General features: G+C 37.5%; 1 long non-coding RNA gene across 1 annotated transcript in view; it reads right to left on the bottom strand.

The window, feature by feature from the left end:
- LOC131516867 (uncharacterized) overlaps nt 1-13,276 on the bottom strand; it is a 206,319-nt gene that overhangs the window by 68,014 nt on the left and 125,029 nt on the right. Inside the window, exon 10 of the long non-coding RNA XR_009264277.1 lies at nt 2,986-5,267. This is a non-coding gene — a long non-coding RNA (uncharacterized LOC131516867). The remainder of the gene's footprint in view (nt 1-2,985; nt 5,268-13,276) is intronic.

Genomic DNA, 13,276 nt, shown 5'->3' with positions numbered 1-13,276 from the left:
TTTTTTTTTACAAAAAGAGAAAAACTTCCTAATGAATTAGAAGGGTCCTTTTCCCCAACCAGTTCTTCCATTTGTAATATTAACTTCATTTCATAAAATATAATACAACATTAAGTAAATCCTTATTCACATATTATAGTAAAATGGTCAAAAAGAGCGATTTTTTTACTACTATTTTCCACACAATAGTTTTGCAGAAATGGCCCTGTAGCAATTGTTTTTCTATAACTAAACATCCTTTTGAAATCAGAACTTGGCATGGTTGTTTACAATTTTATCGTAATATTAAATACCCTCCTCATCAAATTATAAAGCGTGTTTTTCATCTAGGACAATGACTCCCATGATTTGCTTTTAAATTCAGTTATGTTGTCCCACAGAATAGCTTGATATACCTCGTTTCTTAATTCCACATTTCAACATTAAGATTATTCCATGTTCCCCTGAACTGTGCCCTCCCCCCCCGCCGACACACACACACATCCCACAGAGAAAAGTGACATAAGAGGAGACTGATGTGTGAAAGGAAACCAAAGAGAAGAGGCACAAAGGGCAAATCAACCTCATTTGAACTTGTGCTTGTAGGACCAAAAGACAAATGTTGGGTATCTACAATGCTAAAGACCATGCGTGTCTTTACTCCCCCAGTCACTCTTCAGTGGAGAACTCCAAAGTTTCCACTGACAACCCAAACTCATTTAAACCTGCCTATATTCAGATGCCATGGGCAACTTCCGCTGGAATCAGGAGTCTAAATTCGCAATCAGCACTCATACTTTCTTTTTTTTTTTTTTATTTTTTTAAAATATTTTTTTTCAACGTTTTTTATTTATTTTTGGGACAGAGAGAGACAGAGCATGAACAGGGGAGGGGCAGAGAGAGAGGGAGACACAGAATCTGAAACAGGCTCCAGGCTCCGAGCTGTCAGCACAGAGCCCGACGCGGGGCTCGAACTCACGGACCGCGAGATCGTGACCTGGCTGAAGTCGGCCGCTTAACCGACTGCGCCACCCAGGCGCCCCTCATACTTTCTTTTTAGGACCCATGCTCAGTGCTTTGTTTTTCAATACTCCACTGACTTGGGAACCTCTACAATACTGCTCTGCATTAAAGCTTCTGGGGATTTTCCTTATTTTTCTTGACTTCCCAGCAGACTTCCACATAGTGGACTTTCTCCTCACATACATTCTCTTCCTTTGAATCCTGTGACATCACACCCCACTGGTTTCCTTCGCTTCTGACTCATCATTCCTTCTTGGTCTTCTCTAATTGCTTCTCTTCCATCTAACCCGCCAATATTGGGATTTTTATCTAACTTTTAAATATCAGGTGTTTTTAGGCTCTTTTCTATTTAAATCCTCCACTTGTTAAATGACTAAGTACAAGTTTTGCAGATAAAATGTTTGAGGTAAAGTCGTATCAACTTGTATATAATACAATGACACCTAATCTGAAGCCTGTAGCTCAGACAGCTCCTCTGAATGTCACACCTTTATGTCCAACCGCACAATTGATATCCTGGGCAGATATTTCACAGGCCCTTGATTTCACTCAAATAAAATCCAACTCATGATATTTCTTCAAAAAGTAGTCCTTGCTGGTTGTATTATACAGTCAATGGCAGTCACCAGAGGTCCAGAGACTATGTTATGATTCCAATAGACGTGGGATCTAGTCTTATCTCAGACACCTAACTCAGTTCCATAGCAACTAGCTACTTAACCTCTCTAGCTTCAGAAAATATTTTTGTATTATTAACTGGATGAACAAATCAAGAATCAGCACCCAAGTTCATTTTTCCCTTCGTTCTTTCTAATTTCCTGATTACCACTGGTATTTCTCCAGTATGTTTTTTTTTTCAGTCATATCTGTTCTTGTGGACAAAACTCTGTTTTATAGAATTACTTGAACATCAGACTCCCTCTTGTCTTATTCAAGTTTGGTTTTAGAAACAATGGCATCAGGTGCCTGGGTGGCTCAGTTGGTTAAGCATATGACTCTTGATCTCAGGGTCATGAGTTCAAGCCCTGCAGTGTACATGACACCTACTTTAAAAAAGAAAAAAAAGAAAGAAACAATGCCATTTTCTTTGTTAATGGTTTCCATGTTCCATGCCTCCAAACCCTTGAGTTTCTCATCTAACATTTTCCAAAATACTCCTCTACACCAAGGGTTCTCAAACGTTTTATCTACAACACATATCCTAGTTATTTAACAAAAATCCCTATCACTAACTCTGGGTAAACTTTAAGTGTTATGATTTTAAGTTATAAAAATAAAGCCTATGTTGAAATTGGCATTTTCATTCATTTCTGATCAGTCATAAGGAAAATATCACTTCTCACCTTATACCAAGATCTCAACATAATGCCAGAAATAAATAGGGAGATTAGGTATAGATTAAGTAATAGGTACAGGTTGAGTTGATTTATATTTTTAGTCTTATAAGTCAAGCATAACGGCAGTAAACTTCCATAGTTTTAAAAAGTTAAACACTGACCCAAAAATTATGAAGAAACTTCACATCAAACACTATCTTTAATGGTCCTCCAGAATAGAAATTGGCAACCAAAGCATATTAAAATGTTTTAATTTGGAAGGTTCTTGCAAATAGATTTTTGTTTGCTACATTGTATTTGGCCCTGGAAAGTAATTTTGTGGCAGCATTTAGATATTGATGTAAAACATAATCATGACACATTATCAATCTTTTTCTCTGATGAGAGAAGAAAATCATCAAGCACTGAATAAGAATCAAACTCATAGTATGAGCCAAAATGCTCTATAATACAGTCTTATTTTAAATCATGGAATACTTTGATTCAGCAAGACAAAGTCATGATCTATATGCTTTTACGCACTAAGTTTAGCCTTTTCAAGATTCAAACATATCATCATTTGAATAAACCTTGAAATTATTGGCCATAACATGTTTCAAGAAAAATATTTTTATCATCTTTATTTTAAAAACCGGTGAGCGTATACCTGTTTTTCACCGACAGCTGGAAGACTCCAGTAAAAAAAAATCAGTCTCATACAAGCTGTTCAGTCAAACACACTGAAAAGAAGAATGAATGCTCACAATAATGTGGTTGTTTTTGTAATTGTAAAGAGAAACTGTTTCCAATCAAACATTTTCTGTGACTAAAGCTGTTGGTTCCTGGCATTCAAAGCAATCTACCCACTAAGGCCATTCCTTCCTGTACAAGTAGCACATGCTCTCCCATGCCTATCTCAGAACAACTTTGCGAGTCTGCAGTACAACTCAATTAACAATTAACATTTTTTGAACAATTTTTTTATTATCATTATTAACAATTTTTTTAATTTCTCTGTTAGCATTATATTTAGTGATGACCAAGAGACAGTCATTGAGCACTTTTCTTTCTCAAATGGACTGCATCTTTGCAGAGAATGCGTTCATGTCGAGCACATCACTGGTTTTGTCCAACTGAAATTGCTAAGTATTTAGTAAGTGTGTGATGGTAAGTGCCTTTGTAAATCATATATCCTTGATATTAGGCAACGCTCTACAATATTACTTGACTCAAAAACTGTAACCTGCAAATTTTCTTTTCTTTCTCAACTTTAATTATGCTAGTTTATCATCTTTCTGGCAATAGCACGACATACTTTTTCTTTTTTTGAGGAATGTAGGATCAAAAAAATCCCACAGTAAATGTTGTGTCTTCCTGACTTAATAACATGATTCAAGAATTTCCTATGTCATGTAAATTTTTTCTATTCCCCAAAGATTTTGGAGTTTCTCCAGCTTTCCAGCTCATTAATTTTTTTCCCCCTTTTCCTTCCCTTTCTTGGCCCCGAAGTTTGTGGTTGCTGTGCTGTGACAACTTGGAGATCCCAGCAGTTCTCTGAATAAACATAATTTTATTCCGATTCCTATTTTAGAAGAATCTAGATCGATTTGATTGACTGATTTGTCAGCACTTTGAAAAGAGCATAATAAACAGAGTTTGTTTGTATGTGACAGAATTCTAGAAATAGATCGTAGATCCTATAAAATTGCACCTCAGTGTATCCATCTGAATATTCAACGTACCTTTTACATGTAGTTTTCTTTTTTGGCCACTCAGGTGAATATGTTACGAGTGATTACTTTTCTGAGACAATGCAGATTTGTGTTCTATATCCACACTATTATTTTTGAGAAGATACATTCCCTTTACAATATTTATCATGGTGTTTATTCTATTGTACAACATTTTAATCAATTTTCATCAACTGGGGCTAAAATGCATAGCAACTATAAAAAGAAAACATGAACTTAGCTTATGCAATAAGCAAGCGGTTAGAAAATACTTCAGCCAAAACCATCTATTTTCTAATAACTGAATCGAAGGCAGGATGAACAGATGATATAGTATGTGTAGCACACACAAGATTATAAGAAAATAACTGAATTTCTGAAAATCTAAGAATCTTCTATTTCAAAGCTGTGAAATATGTACAAATAAAAGTATTTCTTTCTTTTTTTTTTCCTCTGTAAATATCAAATCACTTGACAGGCCAATGAGCATTACCAGATATTCAAGAATCATACATTCACAAAAAGTTTGTTCCATACTTTAATGTATATGTTACTGAAAAAGTATACCATGGTCAAATATATTTGGAAAAGTTTAAGCTAAACTAAGTCTACCAGGTTGATTTCCTGAGACTCTCCAAAAGCAAAGATTTAGCATATGACACTGCCTGAGCTTAACTCAGCACAGAACCTTTTTTCCCTTCTTTTGGAACATGGTTTGGGAACAAATTTCTCCTTTGTTCCTTCCCTCCCAGCTGGAGTTAATGATTAGTGGGTTTAATGAGTCCAAGCAGGTCTCATTTATGGCTGAGATTTATGCCCCCAGAAAACTGCTCAGCTCCTGGATAAGCATGTCAATTTACCTTTTTCTGGAGCCCCAGTTCAAAAGATATTAACCATTGTTATTTCCCAAGAGTTACAACTGTGGTTATTCTACTTAGCAATGTGCATGTGTTTCTTGCATCATTAGGATTTCACCTGGCCTAGTATTTTGTATCTTCCAGTAAAGGTACAGCTTAATTTTACAGGCCTTTCCATAGCTCCTACCCTAGTGAATTTTCTTTCCTTCTCTTTTTCTGTTTTGTCACATTTATCCACTTGCCAATTTCTTCATCCTGACACAGATACTCCTCCATATTCAGAGAATTGTTTTTCTTCCCATCTCCTTTTTGAACAATTTCTTCCTTCTTGTCTGAACATGTTCAGCACTTAAGCAGCAAATCTTAATTCAAGAGAAAAAGAAGTCATTGTTTTAAAATCAGGATGGATTATCATCTTTATCAGTGTTTTTAGGCTCTTTTCTATTTAAAGAGCCTCTTTTCTATTTTCTATTGTTGTTGTTATAATTAATTACGGTACTTAGAGGATAGTGTGACTAGTGGAAAGGTGAGAACCTTCTGGGTTCAAATCCTACAAACTACCAGTAAGTGAATTGTATTCAAGCTTCTTATCCTTACTGAGCCTTAATTTTCTCATCTGTGAAAGAGGTATAATAACACCCAAATATAGCTTTGTTATATAGAATATACTGGAAAATAACACATATATTACCCTCACACTTTTCCTTTGGGCAGTGAGTATTTGTGCAACAACCCAGACAAACTGCTGTGATCTCATCCAAGCAAGAAGGTTAAACCAGATGGCACTAAAGACCTTTCAATTGCTAAGGAATGTTCCTTAGGAATGTTCCTTTCACCAACTTCCATAGGAATCCAGCCACATGGCATTGCACATATTTGGGAACTGCAGAAAGGTAAAAACACTGTATGTACCTTGGAGGTCAATGAGACAATTTCCTGGGTACCCCAGCTTGGTGTCTCATGATGAATTACAGCCTTCATGGGCTTCTCTAAAAATTCCTCTTTTGGTCACAGAAACAGTTTACTTTTATTTCTCCTTACTTCTCCTAGGCCACATATGCTTCCCTGATACCCAGGGATTTCCAGAAATCTTATGAATCATTCACACATTCTGGCAAGAGAGTGTGGTCACTAGTTTCTATGAATATTGGTCTAAGATATTGTGGGCACCATTTACTGTATATGATAAGTGGCTCTTCTGTTTCCAACCAAGGGAGTTTTACACCCTTCAACAGACTTCTTTCAACAGTAGGTTTCTACTGTTCTCCCTTCATTATAGTATTAAGAATGAAAGATATATACACAAATCATTGAAATAAAACTTAATTTCATTAGGGTTTTGGATATAAATTTTCTTTTCTTTGGAAACTCTTCCAATGGAATGCATAAATGTAAATCTAAGAGTGCATTTATTGCTATACTCTTCTCTAAAACTGCTGCCCAAAATGATGACTCTTTAGTGTAAAGTAACTGCAATGTTCTCTAATATCCCACATGATAGTGATTGGCTGTTCAATACTGCCTGGAAAATTACATGGAAAATTAAGCCAATCCAACCAGCTAAGACATATTAATGTAACATTATATGTCTGACAAACTTACTCAAGCTAAAAATAATTAGCATTAAATCAATAAATTCTAGCTATTTACATAATTGCCCCACTCTTTTAGAAATCTGCTTCGCCACTCCCTTCTCGCTTTTCTTTCCACTACACATATCACAGTTAATAGTTTTTTAATTAACTCACCAGCAGACAATGTTTCTAAAAAGTGTTGGGAACTATCTTATTAAATGATAACTAACATGTCCACATACCTTCCATGTTCATGTGGATTTACACGTGTGCCATCCTGTTAGGGCACTTTGACAGTCATTCCTACCTAATAATCAAAGAAGCTCATGTATAAACAGACTGGACAACTTGCCCAAGATCACCCAGATAATAAAAGGTGGAAGTGAAATAAAAGCCTGGGCCATCTGATTCCGATGTCTATATTTAGACCTGTCCTTCAATGTATTACAGCATAGCCATAAAAATTAACATCTAGAAGTGAAGTCTTTTTCACTTGTTTCTCTTCCTTCAGGTCTCTATTGCCAAAATGCTTTTAAAGATTCTACAAGAACTACAACCCCCAAAGTACTTTAAGAAATATAATCCTCTGTTTTTGAAGAAGCTCTGTTTTTATTTATCATGTCTTTATCTCCATCAATCTCTGATTGACTAAGTATGGTCATTCTTTCACATGGAGAAAGTTACTATGTGTATGATAGTTATTTGCAAAGACCCACCCCCACCCCCATACAGCCCAGAATATCTTCTGCACTATTCTCTCTTTATGTGACATAGAATCTTGTGGAACGCAGCCGACCTAAGACATGGGTCACCTGTCTACTATCAGGTAACGTTTCACTGAAAGAAGGCAACAGACATCAGCTAGCGAAATGGGTAAGATCTCCAAACTTTTTTGTGTTCATGGATGGCAGGCAGGGATGCTAAGTATTATTTGGAGGCTAGAGGAAGGAGAAAAAATAGTCTTAAAGAATTAAAATGAAATACTCAGTACAAAGGCCCCTACTTCATTATTGGCCTGGAGGTCAGCTGCTCTAAATCGAGTTAATTTTACAGAGCATTAACGCTATTAAGTGACCGTGAGAAATCTTGCGGCTGTTTGCCCTCTAACCTCCAGACCACCAAACTCACTAATTCAATATCCCTAGCTCTCTTATTGACCCCAGTCTTTCTGTGCAAAGTGTGGGACCTAGTACCCAGAGGCATTGGGTACTAGTGAAAATCTTTGTAAGAGGTCAATGTATCTTTGATAAAAGAAAGTAGCCAGGATAATCCATGTTTATACCCTGTGCTTAAAAAAAAAAAAAAAAAAAAAAAAAAAAAAAAAATCCCAGAGCTTTGCACATGCTCTCTAATGGACTAGCATACATTACGATTTCAGCTATGTTTGGATCTTGAAGTATTGCACAAATTCAAGAATTCAAGGTTTTATTCCTCCTCTCCCCCAGCCTTTTTTTTTTCCTCTTTTTTTAGCAACTGATATGTGACAAATGATGAAATTTTCAGCATGAAATTTGCTATTGGGGCTTCCATATTTCTTTATGATTTGTTATCAGGCTTTGCCATCCTTCAAGCCATAAATAAAAATGCAACTTTCATCTGCATTTCAAACTAAGGTGAAAGTACAAAAATTAAACATTTTCATTTTTTTCTGAGTATCATTCACTCTCTGTGTGCTCCAAAAACAGCAAGACATACTTCCCACTGCCTTTCTTCCAGAATGATTTCTTGGAAAGGCCATAAGAATAACTTATTATTAGCACATCCACAATTTACAGCTCTACCTACCTATTCAGCATTGAAATAGAGTTCACGTTCAGCTTGAAAAAGCAGGACAAAAGAGTGTTCTAACTGTGTCAGCTACAATCAAACAAGTAAAATAAAATACACCCACCCCCTCTCAACGTATATGGAAAACAACATCTTAATTTCCACTAGAATCTGGTGATTCCAATGACTGAAAAATAAGGATTCAGTAAGAACAAAATCACATAAATATCTATTTAATATGCCACGGCTTATCCAAAAGGAAAATGGACCAAAGGAAAAACACTTTTAAAAATTAATGAACACCTAAACTGTTTCCACATAAGAAAGCATATCTTCCTGGCCTGAACATGGCTACCATACTGTGTGTATCTATCTGTGTACTGTGTGCTATGTGTTTGTGGATGTGGATGGGATCATCTGTGAGATTTTCTTCGTTGGAATTTAATTTTAGAAAAAGCAATCAGATCCTGCTGGGTAGTTAAATGAATCAACCTGTCTAAACTTTTTTTTTTTTTTTTTTTTTTAACAAGAACTCTATCTGCATTCCTGCATCTTGAAACTATTGCAGAAACACACACCAAAAAAAAATTTAAATTATTCCCTGGTAGACTATAAAGGTTGCTGTTAATAATGCTCATCTGAACTTAAGGCTTCAAGCAATGCACGCCTGTCAGAGAAAGGAAAAAGAAGGGGGAAGCAAGAATTCGATCAGCACGAGGAAGTGCACTTTCAGCTTCAACAAGTACAAACTGCAGATGGGAAAAAGATCGTTAGCAAAATAAATTATGTCGTGCCCTCCTGTAATTTTTCACAATCTGTGTGGCAAAGATTTGACTGCTGACACTGTCAACATACTCCCCGCATCTGTAGTCATTCACTGTGACCTGGTGGGTAGAGCAGCCTTTCCAAATAACCAAACACCAGATCCTGCATAATGCAAAACACCTTCTGCTATCCCCAGTGTACAATGGAATTAGAAAAACGGAATTGGTCCAACTGCTGCATTTATTTAACAAGGTAGTTATACAGAGAGCAAGCGTTTAGGAAGTCTTTCTTATTTTCAAAGTTCTGGCTCAGTTTACACCAAAACAAACTCTCCACAGCTCCTCTGGGAAAACATTCCACAAATGATATTCCTCCCTGAACCCCCCCAAGCACACTGCACACACACACACACACACACACACACACACACACACAAACACACCCACATGCATCCCTACCCCTCCTTTTCTCCACAAATGAAACAGTCTAAGCAGCTTGGTGTTTTCCTTCTTATTCAAAGTAACAACAAGACGAGCAAGGCCATTTTCTGGGGGAAAATAGAGCCAAGGTACAAGCATTTGGGAACAGCCTGCAACCCCAAAGATGCATAGTCTATAAAAAAAAATATGTGTTTTGAACCCTGCCTATCTATGAGTAAATCATTCTGAGTAATATTGCCCTTTGGAGCTCGAGAGACAGAACCACAAATATCACGCTTAGAAGACAGAATCTCTAGACTCAAACTGAAAAATGGTGTTTATGAGTATGTCTATTGCCAGAAAGATGTGCAGGCCCAGCACAATCCCCAGGGAATGAAGCAAAACAACAACAACAACAAAATCAAATACAAGGATCTGAAGTGAAGGTCATTCATTAACTCTCATGATGATCGGGAGAAGCCCTTTGAGTAACAGGTTGTCACTAAAGCGCAGTTGGAGGATGCTTTCCGAAGCATTCAGGTGCCCCCTCTTGTTGGTAAATGATGAAGCAAATCAGGGTTAGAGTTAAGTTTCTGCAAGATTAAATATGAAGAGAATGGCAAATCCACAAGAAGAAGCCTAGTCTCCAGTTGTGAGACCGGTATCCAGTTGCAAATGTCCCGTCCTTCATGGCGCTCAAATTCAGAACCACAAGAGAGCTGAGCGGGTTAGATTCACTTTGACCTTCCTAAGGACGGTGTGACCAAAAATTGGAAAATTCACAATGGAACTAGCACTGTGCTTTGTACAAAATAATGATTCAAATAAATATGGTAAGGATGATGATTCTGGCCAAATATATAATGCCTTAAAGAAGGAGAGATTAGAAACCGTTTGAACGGTGGGGCATTTCTAACCAAAAACAAGACTGACAGAATACTGACCATGAAATAGATTCTTTCTCTCAGCCACTCAAACCTACCTTCAAATGTGAGGCAATGAAATGGGAACACTACTCACCCGGGTGTCCAGCACAAAGTAACGCTGTGAACAGAAGGACTCTGAGAGTAGCTGAAGTCAGAGAGATCTCTGTTTGCCATTACCTCAGCTGATTTGAACAAAAGTGTGTTGTCTTAAAGCGTCCGGTCTCCGGGGAGTGACTGGATTGTACCTTACTTTCTTATTCATTTAACCAGTCACATATGAGAACCCTAGAAAAACAGTGACATCCCCTCTGCTACACTACATCAAGCAGCCACATGTTGTCCCAGTGTAGACAGACTGTCACATCCACTGCAAGAGCTGTCATAGGATGGAAAAGTTATCTGAGTATCTGACAGCAAGACAGCACTTTTGGGGAGAAGAGCACAGGGTCAAAGCCCCTGCCTAGAGTTCAAACATGTTACTGTTAGAATAACAATTCTGACTGAACTGTCAGTATTCTGAATATATTGTCCTTACCTCCAGTTTTTTCAGTAAGTGGCAAGTCATTTCTGGAGCTGACACAGAGACCCAGTTTTCTAAGAAGTTTCTTCTTCCATCAACAATCTTTTCTTTTTCAGAAAAGAGTTACAGATAACTGAAATATCTGCATCGACAATATTCTTTTTTTTAATTTTTAAATGTTTATTTAATTTTGAGAGAGAGAGAGAGAGAGAGAGAACACGAGCAAGGGAGGGGGATAGAGAGAGGGAGACAGAAAATCCAAACAGAATCTGCACTGTCAGCACAGAGCCTGACACGAGGCTTGAACCCACAAACCTTAAGATCATGACCTGAGACGAAGTTGGACGCTTACCTGACTGAGCCACCCAGGTGTCCTTGGATCAACAGTATTCTTAATAATAAGTTTATAAGGCAGGAGAAAAAAATCCCACCTGGTAACCTCATTTCCAGATTTAATTAAGAATTCTGAGGTTTGGGGGTGCCTGGGTGGTTCAGGCGATTAAGCATCTGACTTGGGCTCAGGTCATGATCTCATGGTTCCTGAGTTCGAGCCCAGCATTGGGCTCTGTGCTGACAGCTCAGAGCCTGGAGCCTGCTTCCGATTCTGTGTCTCCCTCTGTGTCTGCCGCTCCCCCTCTTGAGCTCTCCCTCTCTCCAAAAATAAACAATGTTAAAAAAAAAATTTTTTTAAAGAATACTGAGGTTTGAATGCCCATGTCTGGATCAAAGCTCAAATAAATACCACTTTGGTTTAGCCACAGAAGAATGACACTTTATAAATTGCAAAAAGATATAAATGAAATGAAATCCACCAAATGAAATTACACCTCTTTTATGTCAAGACAGTTTTAGTTTATCTTTTTTTGTTTTTTCAACAGATTAGGCCAAAGCTAGAGAAACTGAAATATAAAGCTTGGAAACATTATAAGAAAAGTATCTGATGTAAACCAAAGAAGAAATAGAGAAAGTGAATAAAATTAAATAGACTGCACCTTGCAAATGGTATACAAAATATATAAAGGGGTTGATATCCAAAATACATAAAGAACTCCTATAACTCAGTATCAAAAAAGCAAGCAGTTTGATTAAAAAATGGGCAGAGAACCTGAAGAGACATTGCTCAAAAGAAGACCTACAAATGGGCCACGGTACATGAAAAAATTCTCGACATCACTAATTACCACAGAAATGCAATCAAAACCATAATGAGATGTCACCTCACACCCGGCAGAATGGCTAGTATCAAAAAGACAAGAGGGGGGGCGCCTGGGTGGCGCAGTCGGTTGAGCGGCCGACTTCAGCCAGGTCACGATCTCGCGTCTGTGAGTTCGAGCCCCGCGTCGGGCTCTGTGCTGACAGCTCGGAGCCTGGAGCCTGTTTCCAATTCTGTGTCTCCCTCTCTCTCTGCCCCTCCCCCGTTCATGCTCTGTGTCTCTCTGTCCCAAAAATAAATAAAAAACATTGAAAAAAAAAATTAAAAAAAAAAAAAAAAAAGACAAGAGGGGCAGTGGGGTGGCTCAATTAAACATCTTGACTCTAGATTTCAGCTCAGGTCATGATCTCATGGTTCCTCAGTTCAAGCCCCACATTAGACTGTTGCTGACAGCACAGAGCCTGCTTGGGATTCTCTGTCTCCTTTCTCTCTCTGCCCCTCCCTCACTCACACTCCCTGTCTCTCAAAAATAAATAAATAAACATGAAAAAAGATAAATAAGTATTGGCAAGGATGTGAAGAAAAGGGAGCTCTCATGTATTGTTGTTTTGGGGAATACAATTGGGTACAGTCACTATGGAAATCAGTATGGAGATTCGTCAAAAAACTACAAATAGAATTAACGTATAATCAAGAAATTCCACTTCTGAGTATTTATTAAAAAAATGGAAATATTAATTCAAAAAGATATTTGCACCCTTAGTTTCACTATAGCATTATAATAGCGAAGACATACCAGGGCCTGGGTGGCTCAGCCAGGTAAGCATCCAACTTCAGCTCAGGTTGTGATCTCACAGTATATGCCCTGCACTGGGCTCTGGGCTGATAGCTCAGAGCCTGGAGCCTTCTTTGGATTCTGTCTCTTCCCCTCTCACACTCTGTCTATGTGTCTGTCTCTCTCTCTCTCTTAAAAATAAATAACCATTAAATAATGTTTAAAAAAATAACAGCCAAGATGTAGAAGCAACTAAATATCCATCAGTAGATGAATGGATAAAGAAAATGTGGTATATATACACATACACAATGAAATATTACTCAGACATGAAAAGGAATGACACCTTGTCATTTGCAACATCATGGATGGAACTTGAGGGTATTATGAGAAGTGAAATAAGGCATACAGAGATAGACAAATATCATATGATTTCACTATATGTGGTATCTAAAAAACAGAACAAACAGAT

This window comes from Neofelis nebulosa, chromosome 1, assembly GCF_028018385.1.
Source record: "Neofelis nebulosa isolate mNeoNeb1 chromosome 1, mNeoNeb1.pri, whole genome shotgun sequence".
Taxonomy (NCBI): Eukaryota; Metazoa; Chordata; class Mammalia; order Carnivora; family Felidae; genus Neofelis; species Neofelis nebulosa.
Note: the sequence above shows the minus strand (reverse complement) of the source record. Positions and strands in the feature narration are given on the sequence as shown.